Source organism: Hemitrygon akajei, chromosome 20 (genome assembly GCF_048418815.1).
Source record: "Hemitrygon akajei chromosome 20, sHemAka1.3, whole genome shotgun sequence".
Lineage (NCBI taxonomy): Eukaryota > Metazoa > Chordata > Chondrichthyes > Myliobatiformes > Dasyatidae > Hemitrygon > Hemitrygon akajei.
This window is the reverse complement of record NC_133143.1, coordinates 45,578,105-45,593,130: the sequence shown is the minus strand read 5'-3', so window position 1 is coordinate 45,593,130 and position 15,026 is coordinate 45,578,105. Positions and strand designations below refer to the sequence as shown.

The 15,026-nt window shown below is 38.7% G+C and overlaps 1 long non-coding RNA gene across 1 annotated transcript in view; it reads left to right on the top strand.

Annotated features, from left to right (window-relative positions):
• Window positions 1–7,951: 7,951 nt before the first annotated feature.
• LOC140713977 (uncharacterized) overlaps window positions 7,952–15,026 on the top strand; it is an 85,706-nt gene continuing 78,631 nt past the window's right edge. The window contains exon 1 of the long non-coding RNA XR_012095793.1: window positions 7,952–8,078. This is a non-coding gene — a long non-coding RNA (uncharacterized lncRNA). The remainder of the gene's footprint in view (window positions 8,079–15,026) is intronic.

The window sequence follows — 15,026 nt, the reverse complement described above, 5'->3', positions numbered from 1 at the left end:
GTCTCAGGTACTCATTAAGTTCTGCTACCTTGTTTTTCTTATGTATAAAGGGGATAATGGTCTTCTTAAAATGGTAGAAACCTCAGATTGAGCAAGGAGAGATTAAAAATATCTGCAAATTCCCCGGTAAGCTGATATGCACAGTGTCTGAGGATGTAGTCGGGGACAGCTTCTGGGCCAGATGCGTTCAATGAATTCATTCCCCAGAAGACTGATCTTATTTCACCAATGGTGATTATGGTTTAAAGTACTTTGAAAGCTGTTAGCATTGGTGGATGTCAACCTACCAGTCCAGACTATGCATAGAATGCATTGAGTTTGTAGGGAAGGGATGCGCTGTGGTTGGCAATGTTGTCAGTCTTTATTTTGTCTCCCATTACAGCATGTAAGCTTTACCATAAACGATGTCTGTTCTGAGTCTTAATTTTGAACTGGTAATGTTCCTTGGCATCTCTAATAGCTTTATAAGGATTGTATTTCGATTTCTTAAAAAGGTCAGTATTACATGATTAATGCACCACATTTTTAGACTTGAGTAAGGAGTGGATTCCCAGTTCATCTATTGGGAACTTCCAGATTGTCCTCTTTGGCTCATATTCCTCAGTACACTTGCTGATACAGTTCATGCTGGTGGTAACATACTCATCTAGACCTGATGATCAGGCTATGAACATGGAATGGTCTACTGACTCAAAGCAGTTGCATCAAAGTTCATCTGTATCCTCAGACGAGCACTGAATGACAACTGTGTAGCATCCTCATGTTTCAGCTTTTGTTTGTATGTAGGGAGAAGGAGAAGATAGTCTCGTGGTTTTATCTACCAAAGCGTGGGTGCGGCATGGCTCAGAAGATTTCTTTGATGATTGTGCAGCAATGGTGATCAGTGCTTACATCTCCTGGTAGGACAGGAGACATGCTGCTAGTAATTTGGTGTAAAGGGGGTTTCTTCTTTTTCTTTGTTACTGTGTATGTAATCAAAATGGCGTCTTTGTTTTGTTAAAAGTAGGAATGCTTCTTTGTTATGATAAGTGCTGGAAGTTTGTTTGGGTTAAAATTACTGATATCGTGAATTGCATTTGTTTGTTAACCAATTGGGATTAATGTTATTCTTTCTTGTGGGTCTGTAAACTGATTGTTGGCGGGCATTTTGGGGAGTCGGCGCGAGGGGGTGAGAGAGAGAGGACGCGATGATGGAAGCTGGGCGATGAAACGGACCCCGAACGGGGGTCCGAGGCCCAAGGTTTTTGGTGAGGAGAGGAGACGAAGACAGATTCGTGTGGAGCGAATGGTCGACCACCGTGGTTGGTCCCAGGCAGCGGGTCAAGGAGTTCAGAGGGGATCGAATGGTGGCCAGAAGACTTCAGTAATTGAGCTCCAACGGTTGTGCACGAAGTGGTTTGGACTTTGATAAGTTTGGCGCTTTTTCTTTATTTTTTTTCCTTCATATACACTGTATCATTTTTAATCACTTAGTTATAGTAACCTTCATAAATTGTACTCATTTAATCGCATATGGTGTACTGTCTGTTTTTGGGCGAGGCGGGAACATCACACAGCATCCACACCAGCTGATTACCCAGTTTGGCAGGGCCGAAGGCTGCTCCCCCTAGAAGAGAACGAGCTGAGCAAGCCTGAGGCGACCCAGGGGGTTACATTGGTAACACATAATTGAAGTCACCAGTGATGATGAAGAGGAACGTAGTGTACTCCATTTCAAAGCTGCTGACCATGGACTATAGTTAATTAATTTCAGGCTTCACATTGCCCTGGAGTGCGGTGTAGACTGCCATCCTTATAGCTGAAGTGAAGTGAAGTATTATGGGCAACATTTCACCATTGGATTTACCGTTGGGAGAGCAGAAGCTTACCAGGAATGTTGTAACTGAGCACCACAAAGAGATGATTAAAGATTAAAGAAGTAAATTAGCTTTATTTGTTATATATATATATCAAAACATAACAGTGAAATATATCATTTTGTGAGTCAATGATCAACACAGCTCTGAGGATTGTTCTGGAGGCGATCTACAAGTGTCGTCATACTTCTGGCGCCAACAAAGCATCCCCACAGCTCATTAACCCTACAATAACCATACATCTTTAGAATGTGGGAGGAAACCCGAGCAGCTGAAGGAAACCCATTCAGTCATGGGGAGCATATATAAACTCCTTACACACAGTGGCAGATGTCAAACCACGGCTGGTGTGTGCTGGCCGGATAAGGCAATTGTGTTAAGCACTATGTTACTGTATTGCCTTAAGAAACAGACCTGTCCACCTCTAACTTTATCTGAGGATGCCGATTGGACAATCCAGTGAATAAGAAGCCCTCAGGTCATATAGGTGAAGCAAGTGAAAGCCATGTTTCAGTGAGACATAGCACACAACAGTTCTGGTAGGCCAGACTTGATCTTAGTTTATCATCATTTATGATCTTAGTTTTCAGTAGCCTGGATGATAGGATACTGGGGAAGGGGGGACTTGAACCTATGTTGTTTCATTCTCACCTGCAGCCCAGCTCTCGTCCATGCTTCAGAGGTCAATGAATGGATCTGGCCGGTCTTGGAAGTCTTGGAAAATTCCCTGTCCATCCACAAATGTATCAGTGGTTAAAACCTTGATATTCACCAAATCTCCATCAAAACAGCATGCCCTAACAATGAATGGTTTCTGTTTTCACAGAAGTCCATAAGTCAATTTTGTCCATACAGCAGAAAAGTGCATAAAAGTCACTCGATACGTCTTCCCAGGGTTGAAAGTCTAATACCAGAGGGCATGCATTGAATGTGAGAGGAGATATGGGGAGCAAGTTTTTTATACAGAGAGGGGTGGGATACATGAGAGACTTTTTAAGAGATATTTAGATAGGTGCATGAATGTGAGGAAAATGGAAGATATGAACATTTTGGAGGCAGAAGGGATTAGTTTACTAGGCCATTTGATTACTAGTTTAATTGGTTTGGCACAACATTGTGGGCTAAGAGCCTGTTCCTGTGCTGTACTGTTCAATGTTCCATGACATGGTGTAATTTCTCCACAGTATTGTGATGAATATCATCAAAAGCAAATCAGGCCGATGAAAAAGAACATTTCCTAGAAGTGGAGAGAGAGAAAGCTAGTTCTGCCATTTGTAGGATTGTCATGTGTAATTCTTCTGAAATTCATAATATTATGGATCCTTGTTCATATGAATGAGGTGCCCATAATCAGATCTTCCTAATAAATAAAATTGGAGAAGGTAGATTGCCCTGCTTAACTTCCCTTGTAAGACAGTTAGTTTTAACTCTGTCACCTTTAAGCATCGTAGGTAGGTTTAAATTTAAGTCAGCTACAAGGTCAGTAAAATGCACATCAACACCCATGAGTCTTAATTATGAGACAGTGTACCATGGAGACAAACACTTCAGCAAGCTCAATAAAAACTGCAGCAAGTCTTTGCAGTTCCTTTTGGTCTCCAAAAATAAATTATTTAAAACAACAATGTTTTGGTTACAACCTGGGATAGCTGCTAAAATTCCCTTCTGTTGATTGTTCAGGGTCAGAACCTCAGTTCATCTTCTGACTAAAATCTGTGAAAATTCTGATTAAAATAGAACAAATGATTATCCGCAGTTTATTTGGATCAACTGCCTTGCAGCTATCTTTGATGTTATCCATTACTTTAGTGCATAAAATCCAACAGGAATAAAACTGTCCTTTAATCTTCAGTTTTCGTAACTTCATCTAAACTGTCGCAGGCAATAGTTGGTTCTATGTTTAAAACTGTCAAGAACTTTCCTATTGCCCTTTGCACAAACAGTCATTAATGTTATTTTTATTTACACTCGACAAACAAGGGTTAACTTCAGAGATTTTATTATTACTACCCAGGAGCAAAGACTTAAAATGATCTACTGATCAACAATCTTGATTGGGGAGGCAAACAGAAATAGCGTCCCATTAAATACTTTACCAAGATTGTCCTATTTCCTTAAAAACCTTGTCATTATCCTTACCTGCCCTCTGTACAATGTAACTCTTCATTGCATCCCAATTAAAATTTTCTTTTTCATTCCATCTATGTAACTTCTGCCCTATATGTGGATTCTGACTACTCAAAGTCATTACTGGCTACTCCACTAATAAATTTGTAACTTTAAAGAGCCAAACCTACATGTAAAGTTAAAGTTGAGTGCATTGTCATATGCAGATGTACTTGTTTCTATAAGTGCAATGGAAAATGTTCTTGCTGCTAAATCATTGGCACATAGCATCAGAGCTACAGCATTCACAAGAAAAACATAACTTAAAGATAATTATACAGATATTAGCAGCACAGTAGAATAGTGGTTAGCACATTGTCTTACAGTGGCAGAAATCACCAATCGGGATTCAATTCCTACCACTGTTGGGAGCTTGTACGTTCTTCCTGTGACCGTGTCAGTTTACTCCAGGTATTCTGGCTTCCTCATTCATTTCAGAAACGTATCATTAGGGTAAGTGAGTAACCGCATGCATGCTATGTTGTTGCCAGAAACACAGTGACACTTGCCCAGCACAATTAATTCTGATTTGATTTGACACAGATGACAGATTTCACTACGTTTCAATGCACATGTAACTAATAAATGCTCTGTGATTTGCTGTTCTCATCATTCTTCCCTGAAGAGATGCATATGGATATTCCACTGCTACAAGGCTGGGATGTTCATCAATCACATAGGAATCAATAACACAGCAATATCTCTGGATTCGCAGTAAAAGAACTGTGAATCCAGAGAACTGTGCGCTTGAAGTAAAATCCAGCTGAGCTGCATTTAAACGGTCCTGCATGGATTGACAGCATATCATGTGAGGCCCTTTGGGGAGTCCAGTGGGGGATTGTTTCTCTGGCACTAACCTATCTCCGCTTAAAAAAAACCACTATCTAACATTTCTCTCATTAGACTAACCATTGCACTTACTTGATTACTTCTTGCAATTTAACTTATCTATTAATAACAATCGCATGAAATCCTCATGAAGATGGGGCTATAATTTTCTTGTTTTTTCTCAGGATGAGGAAGAAATCTGAAGTTTTCCTTTTTCTTTGTGTGCCATACTCTGCCAGAGCCTTGGCGACCACTTTCTCTTCAAGTGGTTGTCTTGGAGGAAAGATTCTGTGAGTGGCTCCCCATGTCCTTCTCACAGCGCAGTTGTTCTTTTTTATGAGGCCGAGTTGTGAGCTCGACACTCAACCCGGCAAGGATGGAAAGCGTGTCTGGGAGCGGCCTGACTGGGTTCGAACTCGGGAACCTTCGCTCCGGAGTCCGGCACTGATGTCACTGCGCCACCAGCCAGTAAAGTTTTCCTATTACCAGAATTCGAACATCTCTAAATTAGTGATCAGAATTCTGGAGTCAGCTCAGACAATGGGGTTTTAGATTGGCGATCATCCACAAAAGATCTGAATCCCTAATAGCTGGTGCAGGCTCACTGTCCCATTTGGAGTATCTGAGACCTTCCCACTTCAGTGAATCTAAGCATGTCAATCAGACATGTCAACAATAAATTTCATCGCATCCAGGGAAGCTCAATATCTAGAGTCTAGAGCTTCCCACTTAAAATGATAACTCAGAAAATCCAGATCTTTTCTGATGACAAAGCTATTAGCTTTGTTTATCTGTGCACAAAACCTAACCTACTGAGTGATGTTTTATATTAATGACAGGTTTGTTAAGTTGAGGTGTCAAGCCAAAGATTTTCATATCAGTCTAGTAGACCTAACTAGCCAATTAAATTGCAGTGATTGGATTAACTCAATCAAATGTGAGTTACTTTACAGTTTTGAACTGTTACGCTTTGGAGTAAGAGAGTTGTATACCAGGTGGAAACTTTTAATTAAATGGGAAGCTAGATAAATTGAACCCAGATCCATTTGCTGGTTCAATAGATTTTAAACATTTGATCCTGCAAATTGCTGACAGCGAGAATGGAGCATTTTTGTGAAGACAACAGCGTTGCTGGGAATGTGGCATCAACTGATTATTGCACATTTTCTGATGTCATCAGCTACCCTGAAGCTCAGTAATACGGCTATGCAGAATTTAATGCATTAGACAAGCTACATTGCTGTCCTCAAGCAGTGGTAAGCAATGTAGTAGCATTTCAGTATGTCATAAATGTCAAAGGAGAGACTGGGAATAATTAAGTATTTTATTGAAAGGAAAACACATTTACATTTTCTATGTTTTTGACCTCTTAGGTGAATTCATTTCATGCTGTACCAGCTCTGTGCCAAAATTAACATCTACATTAAAATCACACATAGTAGAATGTCAATAAAACAATGACATTTAAATGTATTGTGCATTCACATGATCATATGACAAGCAAATGAACCCTTTATCTATCTCTCCCATTCCTCCCTTCCTTCCTTCCTCTCTCTTCATTATTCTTCTCTCACTCTCCCTCACTCCCTTAACTGTCTTTTCTGCCCCCATTTCTTCAACATCAGGTTTCTGGGGCTTCAGGCGTTAACTTACCTATGTTATGCCGTTGGCCCCCTCCTTTGTGAAAATCGCAAGAACTCTAGTTAAGGGGGGTCAACTGACCCAAGAGAGAGAGATGTGCGGAAGACCACGTTCTCCCAAGAAGCAGAATAAAGGTGACTTTGACTATTGTCTCATGGAGACCACGTGAAAAGCCCTCGGGCAAAGTGGGCTGGTTGAGAGAGAGATCGCATTACCTGCAACTTGATTGACACCTGCGATCCCGTGAAGAAGTATAAAGGCGGGTCTGAGGGGAGGACCCTCAGAAGCACCCAGAAGCACCCAGACGCACCCAGTAGACACGAGATCGATTCCCGTGGGAGCGGGACGCCATTTTGAAGGAAGCCACGTGCGGTAGATTCCGAATTTGAATCTGTGGCTAAAACCAACGAAAGGCTGCTTTTAAATAACAACGGGGAAGTCTGCTCCCCTGATTCCAAGAACCAGCTCTGCCAAGACAACGGGCAAGTGTGTATCTTTTCTAAATCGTCTCTCTCTCTACAACGAGGAAAAGCCGGCAAACTTCTGAGTGACTCTTTATATTTCTGTTGGACTCCGTATTAACCCCTAGACAACTGTAGAGCTTATTTCTGATTGATTATGGTTACACCGGTGTTTTAGATTGAGTTTTGACGATCTGAATGTTTTGTATTAACCATACGTTTGTGCCCTTGTTGAATAAAACGTTTGAAAATAGTAGCATCCGACTCAGCTGATCCATCTATCTTTGCTGGTAAGTTACCTGGTTACGGGGTTTACGTAACACCTACAAAAGTGAACGAGTCAGGCTGAATGAATTCCTGTTCTGCCTCTGGATTAATTTGGCCCCAGTCATTATTAGGATGAGATCCTAATCTGGTCTTGCATCAGATTTATAAACTGAGTTACTAATATAAGAATCAGAAGCAGGAGTAGACTACAAAGCTCCTTAAACCTGTGCAGCCATTAAAAAAGATTATAACATCAAGTCTACAAACAGTAGAGTCAAACAGTCTGGCTAAGGATGAGTTAGAATAAACACATTTGGAGGTAACCAAGGTTACGAATATACTTGAGAAAACAAGAGCTTTTAATTGTATTGACAGCACTAAATTTAACATTTTAGATCAGCCTTATTTATATTTTTTATATATATGGTGGATTCCAGTTAATTGGTCCATTGGTTAATTTAGGCAGCCACTTTTGTGGGACAGCTCTTAAAGAACAAAAAGTAATCAAGAAAATAACTGGGATTCCCTTCATTTATTTAGGACAATATGCTGCTTAATTGGGACAGGAAACCGTTGCTGAAGTTTCAAGCTAGCATCAGTTGCATGCGCTTGTGCGGCCATTAAAAACTACACCTGCTTAGAGCAATCAGTTTTTAAATAGTGTCAGTTGTATATGTATGTGTTTAACAAGCAGTGATCTGTGTCACAGATGGTGAGAAATAAGCTGCAAGACTATTTGGAACTGTGTTTCTTGCTGCAGTTTGAAGCATTCAGGCTTGGAGCTACCAGAAACAACTGGGAGTGAAAAAAGAAACACTTTCATAACTTCAACCCGTTAGGAACTATGAAGAATTTGAAGGTATTGACAATCATCTTAAAAGTTACAATGAAAATGAAGATTTAGAGGATGCATTCATTGAAAGTATGTCAAGGCAGTCCATTATCTGCACTAGGTGTTGGTGCTGATTTTGGTTATTTATAGCCAATCAAAAAAAAATACAGCAGCGTTCCTTGTGGGTGAATTCCTCCATCAATAACTATTAGTAACTATAGGTTTATAGTACTGTTCTAGTATTGTTAGTGTTTTAATATGTTCTGTATTTCATTTAAATACATAATTTGTTGCTCTGTTAAACCATAGTTTGTCTTTTTTATATGTTTTTGTATCCATGAAACTTTGCCTACTTGGGGATAGCCACTGAATTGGGCTAAAATGAGTCCCAATTAACAACTGTATTCAAAATTAATTGTTTCATAAAATTCTCTCAAGAGTGTAAAATGGGGATTGCTTTGAGAGATTTTGTAATTTTGCTTTTCAATTGTTCTTAGGTTTGAGGTCTTTGCTGACTTCCAGCACATTTGCTGCAACCATTGCACATATTAGCAGTTGCTCTACTGAGAGGATATAAAGCATTTGATGGGGGGAAAAGAGACACATGTGGCTGAATTGGTCTTTTCAGAGAATTGTGTAAATTATAATTCAGAAATTGCCTATACTACCATCATTTGAAAACAAAACAACTGTATTTTTTCATTCTCCCAAGTGAATTTTTTTATTCACTAAAACCCTGGAGAATTGCTTCCCTTAACCAGATTTTCTTACTTGCTTTTGTAAGCATTCATAGCAGAATCTTTTTATCTAAATCAATTCCAATTTGCCATTTGAACCTAGGGCTAAGTATTAACAAAGAAACATTCAATAGTTTTTAATTTTTTTTCCCACTGATATTTAATGAAAGTAAGTGAAAATGATAGTTCTAATGTGCAGCTATTAGGATTTCCATTTATATATTGCTTTTTTGCTATGATGTGAAATAAAAATTGCAGACTTGATATTTTGTCTACAATTAATGCAGTGAATGAGCTTTAGAAAACCATGGTTGGCTTCACGAATATATAAAAAAGTAATATTTGTAGAATGTTCACAGAGCAACAAAAATAAAACTAATGCAACATCGTAATTATAATGACAAAACTGAGTTTCTTTTTGCATGGGAGAGGAGTTAACTTGGCAACCCTGCAAAGCAAAATCATAAACAAATCCCATTCAGAACAAGTCTTCAGAGTAGGTTTTCATGCAGCGACTTCTGTTGTTCATCTATAGTGTATTTTTGTACACTAAGTTCATTGCTGTGGAGCTTTTTAAAAGAAAAATATCCTAATGGAAGTGTAAAATGAACTAAACCTATTGCATTGCCAATTTATATATCCAGAAAGAAAAAGGTATAAAGTTTGCTTCCAATTAATACCTCATTGACTAATTGCTTGATACTTGCGGCTCCATTCATTGGCAATTTTTAGGAAGGCCACCATAACCTATTAGTAAGCCGCAACAATAACTACAGAGAAATACAGTATACTCATGTGACAATGATATTCATGACTGTATTAAACATCGCCTTGTAGCACTTGATGTTTTTATGACAGATATGTTGTTTTCTTTTGTTCTGAAAACAGAGCACCTCTCTGCAATGAAAATAATGCCATACCATGGAGAGTAATATTACACAGAGAAATATAAAGAGATGGATTAACAGATATAGGTTACAAATTACTAGCTTAGCCCCAGTCTTATCAGTAAAGTGTAAAAATTGACACCTAGTTAAAGGCAGAAGTAAGGAATTATTTTCAAATGATTATCAAGTCTAGTAAGATCATAGACTTGGAATGGTCATGTAAAATCATTTTGTAGACTTTTATTGTTGTCCCAAAGGGGTCTAAATGCCTATATGCTATTTTGGGGTACTCTTAACTTATTTTTTAGCCAGAAGGGAAGATGTCACAACTTTGCTATGAGTATTATAAGAGAACCTGTATCACTCAGACATCAAGGAAGGTCATTGAGCAACAATGACAGAGCTTGCCAGAGGCACCTGTAACCCAGAATAAATAAAGGCTAAACGAATGGGGAAAACTCACTTGCTTACTCTCAAAACAATACCTTTAGACCTTTCCTCATTTTCACCAGGTCTACAAGGGTTTCCAAACATATCAACCAAAGTCATGTGTTCTGATAAATCTCTAGCTGACGCCAAGCCGCCTGAGAAGTTTCCTTAAAAATATCTCACTGCTATTGAGGTACAGAAAATTATTCTCTGCTTCATTTGGCAATAAAGATAATCTGTATGTTTTCTTTTTCCTATGGATGGGGTTTAAAGAATCGAGGGGCAGCAAGGGCTTGTTGCATATCAATAACATTTTTCTCACATGCTATCATGGGCGTGCGCACTGTAGATTTGCCACCCCTGCACTACTGAGTTGAATTCTTGGAACACCCTACCCGGATCCAGGAGACATTTTCACCATAACGACTGCTCCAGTTTAGGAAAGCAGCTTATAAACATCTTCTCAAGGATAGTTAGGGAACAAATCATGCTGGTCTTCCCAACAATATTCATAGAACATAAATAATTTAAAATAAATACTATAATGAAGTGCTTAACAGACATTCAGATGGGGACATAGAATTAAAGAGCAGAGTTTGAACATACATCACTAAATGTTGATTTTGGACTGGTTATCTATTATACATATCACTGTTAAGTGGAAAGAGAAAGGCAAAAAGATGTACAAAGGGAGATTGTTCAGTTGGACTGTTAGGTAAATGTAAGTTAGCATTATTCTTTCTGAATCCGAATGGAATGCCTTACAATCTAAATTAACGACAACTTACAACTTTCTGGAAAGACAATTTACTTCAGAAATATTAGATTGTATGGCTGGTACAACACAAAGAGATGAAAGAAACCCTGGAGGCTTTGCAACTGGAAGAGATGACATAGCCTCCTGTCAGATGATATGTGAATGGTGAACTATAACCGTTGCGAGATTAAGCTGCGAAATTGAGTTCTGATGTGGCAGTACATGGAAGGCAAGTTTCTTATCTGACATTTCAACATTTTAAAATAAAAAAAAAGACCGCTCACTATTATCCGCAACAGCCACATTGTCAATTAGCCTTTCACCAAGTGTTAGACTTTAAGCTATGCTGTTAATGTCATTGCTGGGAAATTGAGGCCAATTATCTACTTGAAAGTAGCCTACTTTAACCATAAATGCTGGGCACAAAATCAGAGCAGCATCAATTCTTCCTCCAGCCATTGTATTTGTTTAACTTATATTAATTAAGTTATAATTTAACTATTAAATTTAATTGTGGAATCCTTTCATTAATTAGTGCTTAATTATCTTAAGTTAATTGCAAGAATTCACTCAGCTGATTTAACCAGATAAAGAAGCATTGATATTTGCAATTATTAAATCCCTTTAACTAAAATTAATTAAAATATTCTTTAAAAAAAGATAGCAGAAAGGGAATACAATGGTGGTTGCCAAAAATAAGGTTAATAACATCAATCCGTAGATGCTTAATTTTAAATCTCTATCTCTATCGCTTTCAAGGAAGAAAAATGATATTTCCAACTTTTTTCAACAAGACATTGCTAATACGTATAACATCAGCTGTGATTATGAAGTATTTGGGAAAATAAGTATTTGCTGCATATTAGATAACAGTTCAAATTAAGTCATAGAGATAAACAGTATAATGTTCCAGGAGGGCTAAGATTAAAAATAATGGTTTCAATCTTTGCAATTCCAAGGACCTCCATTGGTTGGGGTCAACCGTGGATGTTGTGTCCGAGCTGCCGTGCACAAGCCCGGGCAGTAGGACATGGAGAGCAAGCTTTTGCTCATGCAGCAGGCTCTCCCTCTCCATGCAGCTGAAGAATCCAAAGGAATGGCAAAGGTTGATACAGTTTGGCACCAGTGGTGTCGCATGAGTTGCCAGTCAGCATTGAATTCATGTATGAGTGCTTTAGGCCCTCCGACTCTGGTTTTACCTCAGGGTTTACTCCCAAAGCCTTCCCCAAGAGTGGGTATAGCTGCAAGGCAGTGGATGCTTGAGATCAGAGTTTTCCTTCTGCCAACCACAGCTGATAAGCCCCATCTGCGGAAAGTGACTGGATTTAAGATGCTAATAACCCGCCTTTACCCCTTCTCCTGTCAGTAGGAACAGTTCTTTCTGGCTTAATAGCTAAGCCACATGTGAAGGCTAGGAGCTGGATTTGGTTGTCAGAGTCTATGGCATTGGAGCATTTAATAGATAGTGAGAACTTATCCCCACAAACCCTCCTCCCCACTCCGCCCCCCCCCCCACATGACAAACTTAAGGAAACAGCAATTGACCCAAAAGCATAAGACCAAATTAAAAAGATCAGGATGTTGAAGCAATTGCTGCTTGAAGAGGCACAACATAATGTTGGGATGGAGAATTAAGCGGAGGGCCAGATTGAACAGGTCAGGGTGTCGGGGCGCAAGGCGAGTTATGAACCATTCGGGTCACTGCTCCCATGGAACTATGGGACTCTGTGGACTTCAGTTCAGAAACACTATTTGCTTGTGGTTACTGTTTGTATGTTGTTATTTTATTCTTTTTTTATGGGTTCTTTTTTTATGGGCATGATGAGGTTTATCTCTGCACATTGGGTGTTAGACAATATTCTTTTACATACATGGACTTTTATTGGAGGTCTTTGTTTCGTGGCTGCCTGTTAGAGAATGGATCTCAAGGTTGGATGATTATACATACTTTGATAATGATTATACTTTGAGTTTTAGAAAGAACCATGTACATTTGTTTTAATGAAAATACAAAGTTGTATTTAATATTTCAGTAATATTTGAGTAGCATTGTAAATACCCAGTTTGATAAAGCATTCTTTGTTTGTTTACCTGTTTCATTATAGGTTATATGTGAGAAGTACGTGAATAGTAAACGTCATTACACCATATGTGTGTGTCTCACTAAAGAAAAGGAAAGTAAAACTAAATAGACATGCTTTCCCAGAACCCATATTTTTAATTCGATTAGTTTCTGGAGTTTCCAAACATACACAAGTGATTTTTCAAACGTTCCTGCAGACACATAATGCAATTTTCCTCAATCTGACCCTATCCTGAATGAGCATAGGAAGTGCTTAAGATCTGGCAAACTTTTAAGATTTGTCACTCTTTGACATTTGACACAATAGTTGTCTGCTGGTGAACAATGTTTCTCAGGAGTTCATCTTCCATTGGTGCCTCCCTCATAACACTGTACAACCAAGGTTTTGTTCCTGGATCATAGTTTGTTGTAGAATAGTTACTGTCTTTCCTGAAAATGAATAGAATAAGATATATTACTTCTGCACCGTACCAATCAGCTATGAATGACTTGGTGGAAAGGTTTGTCTGGCATCTAAAAAGTTGACTGTGAGCAATGTCAACAAAAGACATTACGCTGACACTGAATTAGAAAATCTATAATTTCCACCTTGTGTATTGCAATGCAGCACACTTCACAACCAACTTCTCAGCAGCTATGCTGTTACACTCACTCTTGGATCTCCTCAAACCCAGTCTTAGAAGGAGAATGTAGGACAAGCAGCTGAGACAAATTGCAGGCTCCTCAAACAAGGAGGTTTGATGCTTCACTCCTGGACAAGCAGCCCTGGTGAGGGACTGCTGAGGTGGTCAAAAGTGGGTATTTGGGAAGATTAGGGAGCATCTTCACAGTGGAGATTGCATCTGATACAATCTGGAGACACAATGACCATTTGAGGAAAGTACTATGCTGTGGATAATATACTACGCAATGCAACTACTATAGAGTAGTTGTATTATATAGTGTACTGTATATATACTGAACATATGCCATGTATATAAGTTGAGATGCATTCTATATTGAGTTGCAATTATAGCTAGGCAGGGGGAGTATATTATATTTAATGTTTCAGTAATACTGAGACAATACAAAAAACCGAGGGTCAAAGGTAATTGGGAGACTTCGTGCAGGATTCCCTAAAGATTAATTTGCAGGTTGAGTTTTGGCAAATGCAAAGTTAACATTCATTTCAAGAGGAGTAAGATTGCAAATATATTGTTTGATTAAGTATTCTTTTTGCATATATAATTCATCACAGGTTATTTATAAAAATACATGAATGGGGCACATCATTACATCACCACATCATAAGTGCGCGCTTCACTAACCGTACATGAGTTTATCCCCGGGTACCCATACTTTTCTTTTGATTAATTATTTTTGAGTTGCAAATCATATAATGTGCGTTTAACACAACACCCACATCCAAAGCTAAATAACGTGCCTCACTTGGTGGCTTTGATCTAGGTTTCACATCCACTGCGTTCTGTGTATGTTCTTTCTTCAACCATGTTTTTGTTTTTGTAGGTGCTCCATTTTCCTTCCACATTACTAACGCATGTACTGGAAGGTTAATTAGCTATTGTAAATTTCCCCCTTCCCTCTGGGAGTAAATGAGAGTTTGATTGTAGGGAAGCTGACGGAAAAGTTGAGAGAATAAAATGGATTTGTGTTAGTAGGTGCTTGATTGTTGGAGTGGGCTGGAGAGCCTGTTTTATACAGTAAATCTACGTCTGTAGGATTCCTTTCAACTTCAAAATCTTCCTTGACATTTTAGCAGAAGTTGTAGTTTCCTGACTCATTTGCACCTTCACAGAAACTGCAGATGGAGATCTGTCTGCTTGCATTATTTTATAGTTAATCTGCCTCATGTGGCACAAACAGTGCCTGCCAAAGATGTTTTTTATTCAATCTGCACCTTCCAACTGATATCATAGCTTGTCGTTAACAAGATGCTCCGGTTCCAGGGGTGATGCTAATATTGTTTCTTCAGTCAACTACAACCATTGACATTGAAAATATCATTACCTACAATAATAAAAGACGCAATACATTATAAATATGGTGCTGTACTTGCTTCTTCTTAATTATAGCTAATATTGC